This window comes from Amphibalanus amphitrite, unplaced genomic scaffold (assembly GCF_019059575.1).
Source record: "Amphibalanus amphitrite isolate SeventyFive unplaced genomic scaffold, NRLGWU_Aamphi_draft 000545F_arrow, whole genome shotgun sequence".
Classification (NCBI taxonomy): Eukaryota; Metazoa; Arthropoda; class Thecostraca; order Balanomorpha; family Balanidae; genus Amphibalanus; species Amphibalanus amphitrite.
Window position 1 is genome coordinate 48,076 of NW_024882039.1, and position 12,261 is coordinate 60,336.

Genomic DNA, 12,261 nt, shown 5'->3' on the forward strand with positions numbered 1-12,261 from the left:
AGGCAAATGTTCGTACGCAAAAGTACGTATGCAAAAGTACGTAGTGCATAAAGTACGTATGCCAAAAGTACGTAGGCAAATGTTCGTACGCAAAAGTACGTATGCAAAAGTACGTAGTGTAAAATGTACGTATGCCAAAAGTACGAGCGCAAATGTTCGTACGCAAAAGTACGCGTGCAAAAGTACGTAGTGTATAAAGTACGTATGCCAAAAGTACGTACGCAAATGTTCGTACGCAAAAGTTCGTATGCAAAAGTACGTAGTGTAAAAAGTACGTATGCCAAAAGTACGTACGGTTCGTATGCCAAAGTACGTAGTGTATACAGTATGAAGTACGTATGCTAGAAGTAGGGTATAGTAGTGTAAGTTGAGCCACTTTTTCTTTATTGCTGCTCTGTTGCCATACTACAGGGAACTCATGATAAATCCTTATACCAAATAATATAGCTTTGTCCATTTCGCCCATTTACTCATCGAGAAATTTTGCTATGCCTTGTAACAAATGCTCATTAAATAAAGAATAAGAAAGGTATTACACATTGATCAACTTAACCCAAGGGTGGGGTACCCTACGTACATTTCCTATGAGTACTTTTGTCCGTGACGTACTTTGGTCCACACGTAGGGTAGACCGGGGCAAGTCGCCCCGCCGAGGTAAAACGCCTCACCGATGTTTCTCGGAACTGGCAGGGTTCTGAAGAAAGATCCCCCCTTCTGTTGACCCGGCCGGGCCGGGGGGGGGGGGAATTCCAACCACCGCAGCCCGGGGAGGGGCGTTTTTCGCCCCCTGTCTAACTCCGTAAATAAGGAAGCTACGCAAACAAAAGCGATACCAAACGAAAGGTCCTTACGAGACGATTCTAAAACACCTAAAACTTTTGACCTCAGGTCAATTTTCAAGGTCCTAGGTCAAGGTCAAAGGCAAAAACCGGCACATGTGTAGTGATCTGAAAGTGAGCGTTCTTGATGACGGCAGGATGCATGAAACTGGCAAAATTGGGTGTCAAACGAAAGAAGAGAATCTGAGAATTCCGAAAATGTGCTCAACACCAAAGGTCAAGGTCAAGGTCATGCTCAAAAGTGACCTCAACCTTTGCACTTTTTCGTACATCTTGCGTGTCAACTTCCAAGATGTTTTGAAATGTTTTGAGGCTTATCAGGTCCCTATTTGTGGTTCATCTTATGATACAAGGCTGCTCAAAGGTCACAGAAGAGAGTCCTTGCTAGAGGCTATTTCACTGATTCAAGTTAGTAATAATAAATAAGACAATTTTGCCATCCGGAGGCTCTAAATAAAGGCTTAGAGGAAAATGGATGGGTCATTCGAGTTCACATGAGGTCAACATAAAACTTGCCCTTTTCCAAACAAATATATATCATTGGACGCGGCTTGACAAGGCAAATGCGATGGTACCACTGCCGTAGCTCTAGGACCATTTTTGTCGAAGTTATTTGCAAAAAACTAAAACCACAGCTCGGGGTCGTTGACCTGACCTCTGACCTCAGGTCACTTAAGCTATTTTTGTATTTTTCTCTAGGTCAAACGCTACACAACCGTGCTCGTAATTTGTCTTTATCTCTAAAACTCTATTTTTAGCAGCTATTTGAAGTTCACGTCTTTGACACCGAAGTTTGCCATGCAGGGGTCTAGAAAAATCGACTTTGTGACGTCATCAATGGGGCTAGGTCCAAATTTTTTTACTTCAGAAGATGTCAAATTGATGGAAGAAAAGGTACCGCAAGTTTCGCTTTCCTATCCCTAAGCGTTCGGGAGCTATCGCAAATATTCGCCAGGGGGGGTCGAAAAACGCCTCCCCCGGGCCCGCGAGGGTTAATCTAGTGTATGGGGCTTCTTGCCTCAGGCCGTGGGACGTTTTGCCCTGGGGTTGGGGCAAAATGCCCCATTTGCAGTTGCTTCACAAAGCACTTCCTAGCTGGGAGTCCGATCATAAGTGAATGAATTTGAGGGGTGGAATTTAAAGTAAAATGTCCAAAGAACACATTGAGCACAAATTTGGCCTTCCAGGTGATGTGAGACAAAAGTAGGCACCTATGTAGCAGAATAAATTATCTGGGGCGTCTTGCCCAAGGCTTTAGTTTATACCCTACGTACATTTGCTATACGTAGGCTTTCGTACGTGACGTACTTTTGTCCATACGTACTTTATACCCTACGTACTTCTGCGATACGTACTTTTATCCGTGACGTACTTTTGTCCATACGTACTTTTTACCCTACGTACTTTAGCTATACGTACTTTTGTCCGTGACGTACTTTTGTCCATACGTACTTTATACCCTACGTACTTCTGCGATACGTACTTTTGTCCCATACGTACTTTATACAGTACGTACTTTATACAGTACGTACTTCTGCGATACGTACTTTTGTCCCTGACGTACTTTTGTCCATACGTACTTCATACTGTACGTACTTCTGCGATACGTACTTTTGTCTATGAAGTAGGTACTTTTGTCCATACGTACTTTATATTGTACGTACCTCTGCGATACGTACTTTTGTCCCTGACGTACTTTTGTCCATACGTACTTTATACTGTACGTACTTCGGCGATACGTACTTTAATCCTACGTACTTTTGCTTACGTACTTTTGTCCTACGTACTTTAGCGATACGTACTTTTGTCCGTAACCCCTCTGCAATATGCGCGCGTGTAAGGAAGGCGTCGCCGACGCGTCTTGGTTGTTTCGTGCGAGTCAAAGTAGTGCATAACATAGAGCGGACCAAAGAGAATGGGAGCGGCAGGCGGTGGGGCGCCTGGCGTCTCCTGTGTAAGAGTACTGAGTGTCTGCCGTGTCACTGCGTGTTCCGGGGACCTGAGCGCGTGCCGAGAACAGAGCGAACACGGGGCGAACCCCGGGACCCCTGGGCTACAGAGTAGGTGGCGCGGTGTGGGTGCCCTGCGGCGTCAGAGGAGGCCCCACGTGCTCACGGGGTGGGATAGTTGCGACCCGCGCGGTAGGGCGGCTGCTGCTGGCCCCGTACACTATTCTGTTGAGTTCCTGGCGCGGCTGGCGACGCTGCGTGATCTCACGGCCGGCTCTGTCGCCGCTGACCCAGTATTAAGTTGCTAGGGAGCGTGTGCTGCTCGCGCCTGTTGGCCGGCTTTGTCCGGTGCTATGAGAAATACAATATATGTAACTATGTTATCATTCATTTCTTTTGATTGAAGCCAGATGTACCGAGGTGCTAGAGGCACACAAAACGAGCGGTTTTTTTTAGCATAACATAATTTAATTTTAATTAATTAATTAACAAAATCAAACGTCATCGCTTGAATGCATATGTAGTTTAGAAGACATACAAAGGATTTCAATTTGATGACAGGCTAACGCGCGGCTTAAACACAGGCCTGGGGTGGAGATCTGTCAAAATTTCCAGGCCGGGCAGATGGAGGCGGGATGGATGTTGACTTACATAGCAGTAATTCGTTTTCAGGGGGGTCCTGCCCCCCCCCCTCCCGAGATCTCCACCTCTGCTAAAACACGTTCTTTACGCTAAGCGGTAAATGTCGGAAAAGTCGAAGTCTGGCGAAAAGTGCCTCGGCCAAGAACTTAAAGGGACACTCCCACCTTAACATTAGTTTTGACTTGAGATAGCCAAATTGGTGGCCATGGCCTGCAAATACCGGTTTGGGCACTCACAACATCGACAAATGCTTTAATTCGGAGATATGGAATTTCAAACTTGCAGTTTTCGGATTCTAAGGGGCTAGTGCATTGGTATGCCCCCATCGGTATGCTGGGGAATGGGACGGGAGTGAGGGGGAGGGGATGAGGTGGTCAAGTGGTCCGTCCAAGCTCGCAGATGACCTGTCCCGCGCCCAGCCATGTTCCGTGATCCAAAATGGCACTAGAGAGCTGTAGAATGCCTGGAGGAGACGCTTCAAAGCGAACTTCAGCAGCACTTTTAACATAGGCATTCTGTAGAGATAAATGAATATTGTCTTGTTGCAGAAAAAAAAGTGTATGCCTAAGCTGTACATATAAGCTGTATCTTTAAAAGCTGAAAATATGATTATTTTTAGGGACTTACAGGTTTCGCATACACAGTGAAGTGTTACATTAGGCCGTTTCACTCTTATGGTTAGAACTGAAGAGTTATACTTTTTTTTCTCACAGGGAATGACAATACAATAATACGCTATACGATATCAGGAATGCGCAACACCTATGCCTGCGGTTCCGATGGTTTGTGCATCCGGGCAATTATTATGTTTTGATGAGATCGGTGTGCCGCTCCTGAACATTGTGATTACTTGTCTCATGAACTGATTTTCCGGCGCCTTGGAAACACACCCTTATCCATCCCATCCATAAGTCTGGTCCTTGCTCCAATCCTGCCAATTTCAGACCCATTTCTCTAGTCACCGCACTGAACTCTATAATGTGGAAGGCGCATCGGCCGCCAGATGGTGTCCAACGGTGCCGCCATGTTGCGCAGACCAGGAAGCGGCCGCCGCCTGTGTTGGGGAATAGGGAATTCGGGACCTCGATTTACGTTTGCGGTCGCGGCATCCGTTACGTGCAAGCTATGTGGACACGGAACCCGGCATTTTACGCAGAATTGAGTGGAGAATGGGATGAAATCCTAAAAAATTCTCAGGTACAAGGAACTAATACGTTAAACCCTTATAAGTCAATGGGGAAATATGAAAATTGCTATTTTGGCGCCGAGAATGATCTGAAACTATCTCAAGCATATAGAATCAAGATTTCATACACTCCTTGCAAGGTTCTATGCTTCATATTTGCATTGTTGCCCTTGCGTGACGTCATTTGTGACGTCACAAGGGCCACAGTTTTTCTTCAATAACTCCCGATCAAATTGAGCTAGCGAGTCGGGAAAGCCACCAATGGACTCAGGTAGACCTGCCGAATCGAATGATATGCGACATGACCTCTTTCGACCAACTTCGTGACCTGGGGGTGCTGACTTGACCTTGACCTGAGGTCAACACCCTAAGTTGACCTGACCCGAACAAAAAGTATATTACTCGATGCGCCTGAGCTAGCTGAACACGATGATGCCAAAATCGCGGCTCTGCGGCCATTTTTGGCGAAGTTATTTACCAAAAACCGAACCAGTGCATTAGATCACTTGACCTGACCTCAGGGGTCACCGGTTGACCCGGGACCTTTACAGTGGGTTCCTACCAGTCACTCTGCATTATACTTTGTCGCAAACGACCGTTTTACCGCTTAATTCTAGTTTAATTAGCGGCGCATTAGCGAGGTGGGTTCAATCAACCCCCTCGGCCGGGGAAAATGTAGGTCCGGCGAGTGAATTTGAGGAATTCTGAAGATACGATCGTGTTCCCCACTCAATTCTGCGTAAGATGCCGGGTTCCGTATCTACGTAACTTGAACGTAACGGATGCGGCGGCCGCAAACGTAAATCGAGGTCCCGAATTCCCTATTCCTCAACACAGGCGGCAGCCGGTTCCTGGTCTGCGCAATATGGCCGCCACCGTTAGACACTACGGCCAATAGGGTTGAAGCGGCAGTGCTCCCCTGTGAGTCACCGTCATGGCCAAAATTATCGAGCGAATTGTTTGTTTTTCTCGTTGCTCTGGGTTAAGGTCTCTTGATATGTATGTGTTTCAATTCCCTTGCTTTTCAGATCAAATATTATTTTGTATAACGCTTCAGCTTCTTCTTTTGTGAGTTTCAGCATCATGATTCTGGGCTTGTCATCCTGAGATTCTGTTTGGTCTGCCCTCTCCATGGTGTGTCAAAAGTGGAAATAGCCGGTGCGCCGTCTGGCAACCCGGCATCCCGCCTTCATGTTTGTTGTCGCTTTTTCGCTCCTTATGAGTCACTTGATCCCATGACAGCTTTAAAGGATTTTTCAGAGGTATTGCGATGCGAATATATACATACATCGTGTTGGAAGGTGGGAAAGATAAATTGTTTTGCTAAGGGCTACGGTATGTAAATATTTTCGATCTATCTATGTGGTATTCACTTCTTTTTACCCGAAAACATGTGCGCCAGTGAGAAAATATTCATGGGTCACTTAACACCATATGATGTTTCATTCAAGTCTTGGGGGGGGGGGCAAAAGCTATGTTGACCCCCCCCCCTCTCAGGCTTTGGGGGGGCATGGCCCCGTGCCCCCCCCCCCCCTGGATCCGCCAGTGCCGCCGCCACATTTCCGCGACAGTGGCACACCTTTACCACACTGCCTCATAATCAGTGGGCGTCACACGAGAGGTTCTGGAGAATATGTACGCCCAGAAATTCCATTTTTTAAAGGGACCCTCCCACCTTCGATAGTTTTAGTCTAAGATTTAAAAATTGTTAGGTCTCCGCTGACGTCACAAAGTCTAAGGGGGCACTCCAATGCATTAGCTCCTTAGAATCCGAAAACTGCAAGTTTGAAATTCCATATCTCCGAATTAAAGCATTTTTCGATGTTGTGAGTGCCCAAACCGGTATTTGCAGGCCATGGCCACCAATTTGGCTATCTCAACTCAAAACTAATGTTAAGGTGGGATGGTAACTTTAAAGGGAAAATGTCACCGCCTTTAACGGTCATGAAGAAGCCATTTACTTTTCTCATTGAAGCTTGGGTACCAACTAACGTTAGATCAATTTTGTGAGAGTTCATCTCGAGTCCGTTAGGAGGAGTCTTGAAACATTCCATAGGTTTTTTGACCGGAGTTAAAAGTTTTGTTTGACCTTCGTTGTCAACAGTCCCAAAATCTAATTATTGATTGTCATCAGCGCATGATATAAGGTGACCGCGAGGAAAAAAAGGGTAACTGTAAATATGTCAGCAGGCTGATGGTGGTTTTACGGACAGGGTGCCAGGGGCTGTGAAACTTACTGAAAACGGTGCGGCGACACTCGTCAGACAAGTAAGGTGGCGGCGGCACCGGCCCGCTGGTATCCACACAGGACAGCAGCGCCCTCAGAAAACGACCGAACGGAGGCGTTCAGTCCAGTCATGTACTGTCCCTGCTGCTCACGGGTCTGGACCGCCGCGACAGAGCGCGAGGTCGCACGCGTATTTGGAATTTCCGACCTTGACGAGCGTCTGTGGTAGAAAACCACCACCTTGGTAGGGGAAACTACTGCTGTCTGCTACCATTTGCACTGCATGTGTCGCTATCGCTGCGACATCTATGCATACACATGTAAATCACGACATCTGTGTGCGCTGATTCTAGTAAGCGATTAGCTAGGGCACCAGGGTGGATCCAGACTTTCGGTTTGAGGCAGGGCCGGGGTGCGGAGCCGGAGCCGGAGCCGCCGGAGCCGGCATATTTTGCCCGGAGCCGGAGCCGAAGCCGTGAAACAATATAGTTCGGAGCCGGAGCCAGAGCATGAGCTGTCAAAAAAGGGGGCGACTCCGGCTCCTTTTTTGAAGAGGAAACAAATATTGACCTAGTTCGGTTTGTCAAACCGAACTGCCTTGAACTTACAGTTCCAGGCAGTAAGAAATACGGTATTCAAAATATGAAAATAGCCTTAAGTTATGCAAATGCAGAAGCAACGTGCACCAATCCCATCTTCTTTTTTCTGCCACCCGTAGGTATTTAAAATGTACTGAGTATTGGAGCCGGAGCCGCCGGACCATTTTACTCGGAGCCGGAGCCGGAGCCGGAGCCGCCATGGCATTTCACCCGGAGCCGGAGCCGGAGTCGGAACCGTCTGGAATGTCCACGACTCCGCATCCCTGGTTAAGGGTGGGCGTGGGGTAACTCATGGCCGGCCCGATCCCTGGCAGTCCGGTTACTGCGCGTGGGGGGGGGGAGAAAGGTCCAATATGCCACGCCTATTGCCTATAGGCATATATAGTATGTATTGGTTTGTATTGGTATTGGTAAAGTTAAAGCTAAAGGTTATTAAATAAGTTAAAAAAACACCGACGCGGAGCGCTGCCGTTTTTAAAATATCCGCAAAAAAACAAATCGTCAACTTGATGAATCGATAAAAATCACTAACATCTCAGGAGGCACACTGCCGAGTGCTGATACCATTCAATACATACGTATATACCTATGGGCAATAGGCATGTCTTTTGGGTCATTATATTGGACCTTCCTTCCCCCCCCCCCCCCGGGCCCCCGCTCAGCAACTTTGACTGCCGGGGATCGGGTCGGCCAAGAGTCCGCCCACCCTCAAACTGAAAGTCTGGATCCACCCTGCTGCCCTAGCTAATCGCTAACTAGAATCACCCAAGAATCACCGGCCACCGCACACACACGTCGCGTCGCGTGCGTCGCGTGCATAGATGTCGCAGCGATAGCGACACATGTAGTGCAAATGGTAGCAGACAGCAGTAGTTTCCCCTACCAAAGGGGTGGTTTTCTACCACAGATGCTTGTCGAGGTCGGAATTTCCAAATGCGCAGGTCGCACACGCCCACGGATACGGTCTTCACAGCACTTCTAAGGCGGTCGGCAGCGACATAATCCTTACCAAGGATGTATTGCATATCTATTCGACACTTCTTGACGCGTCTGACTATGCTTATAGCCTTGTGAGACAATGATGCCGTCCACTTATTTATTTGCTCCATCACAATTTCACTTACAATTTCCCAGGATTTTCACGTCACATCCCAAAACTGCTCATCGCGTATCTCTACGCGTATCCAAAGCGAATCAATAGCTCGCTTTCCAGCATATTGGTGTAGTTAGTGTGATTAATGGTGGTCACGAATGCTGGTTCGGTCGGTCGGCGGAACAAACAGGTGGACCTCTGAAAGCGAACTGTATTCGAAATGGTCATTAGTACCGGGCTCAACATTGCTGCCAAATAAAAATCGACAAACAGCCCAAACCATTGGTCGCAAACAGCCAATCACGATCAGTTTGACGGCGCCACACCCGATAACTTTCCATGCGCACTACGGGACGACCGCGGCGGCCCGCTCAGGTCAGACAGGGGGAGGGGTACTGACGGCACATGGGGTGACGCGGCCCGCTGAACTGAGGCGGGGAGGGAGAATCGCGACAGTTAGTACAATGTTAATCTTCCCTTATTTTGGTCCACTCTTCGTCCGTATTGGCGATTTAACAGCAGCTAATGGTCGATCGGACCCCACAGCTAATTGGTCCCTGATAAAAAACCAACCCACCATCAGCTGCCTCTTCCATGTTGATTCCTCCCTCAGCATGCTGGATTTCACCCGGGTCCTCGGCCTCGACGTCTTCGTAGAGGTCTCCTTCAGCTGACGTGTTGTGAAGCCCAAGGCTATAGAACTCCGCAGCCCCGGTGAAGCCCGCAAGCCGTCATGATGACATTGTTGGTCAAGTCCATGTGCAGCATGTCGAGTTTCGGAAGTCTCCTGATATTGCAATTAGTGTCCCGAAACTCCTCTTGATAGTCATTCTCGTTGATGAGTGCCTTTTTATACTTAGTTTGCCGTTGACTCAAATGGTCATGTCCGTTATGGGTTCCGGTAAGGTGCTTCGACAGCGGAAATGCTGCGTTCCCGAGGATGTGTCCACCTTCGGCCTGCCTATCCTCCTCCAGGATGTGTTGCAGCTCGTGGTACACTACTGTCATGAACAGTCCCAGGCCAGCCTATATTGGCCCATATAAAACGCATCTTCTCGTCACGTATCGCGAGCGGAATCACAGACGCAAACCCCTTCCTCTTGATGCATTTATGACCAATTTATGACCTTACAAAGGTAGTGATTAGCACATGAGTTCCATCACTGCACCCAACAACACCAGGGGAATCTGCCATGTTGCAGAAGGACTGCTTCCTTGCCCTGGCATCCTCTGCGGTCATTTGATCTTGCCAGGTACAGAGGCGCCTGTTTTGTTTGTGATTGTGTTTTTTGATCCGACTGTGTAGAAAAGGTTGTGGTTGGGGTAGAGCGCCAGGAAGGAATTATGGAGTGCCTGGACTTCTTGAGGTGAGAAGCCAGTCTTTTTTTTTAGTCCAGCAGAAGGTGGAGCGTTGATGGAGGAAGAGTCCACCACGCCACCGGTTTGAGTATTTTTGGTTTAGGAGGCAGTGTTACATCGTAATGTTCGCATAAAGGCCGTGTTACACCGCCGAATTTTGGCCACGACCCTGTCGCCGAATCACGTCGTGTAGGAAATCGGCGAACAGTTCACCGACAGAGGCGAACAGTTCGCCGACAGAGCCCGATTTGCAGACAACGGGTGGGGGCCCCCCTAATCGTGCGCGGGTCGAAGCTGATCCATGATTCGGCGAACATCGCGAATGAATGGCGAATCTGTTGCGAATAGTCGGCGATACCTTGGCAACAAGTCGGCGCACGTAGCGACATGTCGGCGGCGACTCGGCGACTGTTTGGCGATCATGTTCGTTTATTACAAGTGCGGCGAACAGCCACGAAATTTTCATTTTTCATGAAATATTCGTGGCGGTCGTGACGAACACAGGCCCATGTCACTCCACTTTTGATGACATCATATGGGGGCCTCAGGTCAATAATGGCGCGGCGCGCCACAATCGCGTCAAAGCTACTTGCCAACAGTTGCCATTTTTGAAAATATTATTTTGAAATAAAGTTCCAAGTAATAAAAATATTGTAATAAAGTTGTTGAATAAATCGATACCATATCTAAAAACTTACTGAAAAATGATTTATTCATAGTAAAAATATAAGCTCGATGCGTTTTTACGTTGCTTTCCTTCAACTGCAGAGGGTTTTTAAATCGTCTATATCTTCAAAACCGGCTATTTCTTAGCATATTGCTGCTCTTTTTTATCGCTAGAAAATTAGTTCGACTTTCCAATGACATCAATAGTTGAGCAATATGTGTAAAGTATCACCAACAATCTTCAAATGAAGTTAGTCATTTTTACGTTGTAAAGGAATGGAGTACCCCTATCGAGCATCAGGGGTGACGTCACTCAGGATCTGTCTCTGATTGGTCGGCGGGAGAGTGACTGTACCTTCTATAGATGGCCTTGGACGAACAGTAAAAGTCGCGCGGTGGACACCGACTGGTCTGCGAAATGCCAAGACCGTGGAAGAAAGATCCCGAATCGGTCCGCGACATAGGATGACTTGCATATTCGTGTGCATTCGTGTACCAAAATTCGGCAGTGTAACAAAGGCTTAAGTGTCTTGAGTCGGGATCCGTATGAAGTGCGTTTAGGTTGTTTATGCCTGGAGAGGAAGGATTTGAATTTGATGATAGGAGTGCAGGGGTGGTTTGGGGTGGATTGGATTTCGGTGAAGTACTTCATGAAAGCTATCGACCTTCTTTCCTCTTAAGGTTTAATGTAAATGAATATTTCCAGGGCCTCGATTGGGGTGGTTTTGAATGCTGCAGTTGAGATCCTAGTGCGGGTGTTTTGAATAGTGTCTAATCTTTTTAAATTTGTTTTTGCTGTTTTCGAATATAACTGAGCCATATTCTAGAATGGGCCTAATGTGATGAGTATAATTTTACAAGTGTTCTCCGGTCACCTCCAAAGTCGGTTTCTGCGAAGGCTTTTCATATGTTTATACGTCTCTTGAGGCTTTAGCTGCAATTATTTTTATGTGTGGGAGAAAGGTGAGGCCACGGTCCAGTGTGATGCCTAGTAATTTTGCGGTGTCTGCTATTTTGATTATTGAATTGTTAACAGTTAGAGGTAGAGGGTTGGGAGGTTTTGTTCGGCTGAAAATGACGCTTTGCAATTTTTCACTGGATATGTGTAGGTTTAATGGTTAAAGGGCATTGCTGATGTAATCTAGGGCTTATTGGGTGTATTTAAATGCGTTATTGGGGGATTGGTTTGCTGGCCAAACAGTAATGTCATTGGCAAAGAGCGACATTTTAGCAGGGCTGGGGACCTGGCTGAGTTTTGAATTTAGGGCTAGGATAAAAGGATTGGGCTTAATTAAGATTGATCCTTGCATAGGTCCGGATGTGGGATTTTTGACGGGGTAGAGGGTTTCGAGATACCTAACTTGGAAGGTTCTTTGAGTTAGGTATGCCGTTCAGTAGTGGAGGAGTTGACCGCTGAAGTTGGAGTTAAGGAAGTCCAGAAGAGCTTCTATGTTAAGGGTGTCGTAGGCATTTTTTAAATCCAAAAAGGCTGCCGCAGTATACTGTTGGGAGTCAAATGAGTATTTAATGTCAGAGGTGATTTGGATAAGATTGTCTACAGTGCTACGTCCTGGGATAAATCCACTTTGGTACTTGCTAATAAGATTGTGCTTTTGTATGTGGTAAATCAGTGTTTTTTATGATGCGTTCAAATAGTTTGTTGATTGTGTTAGAGAAATATGTCGATAGCTCTCAAGGAGG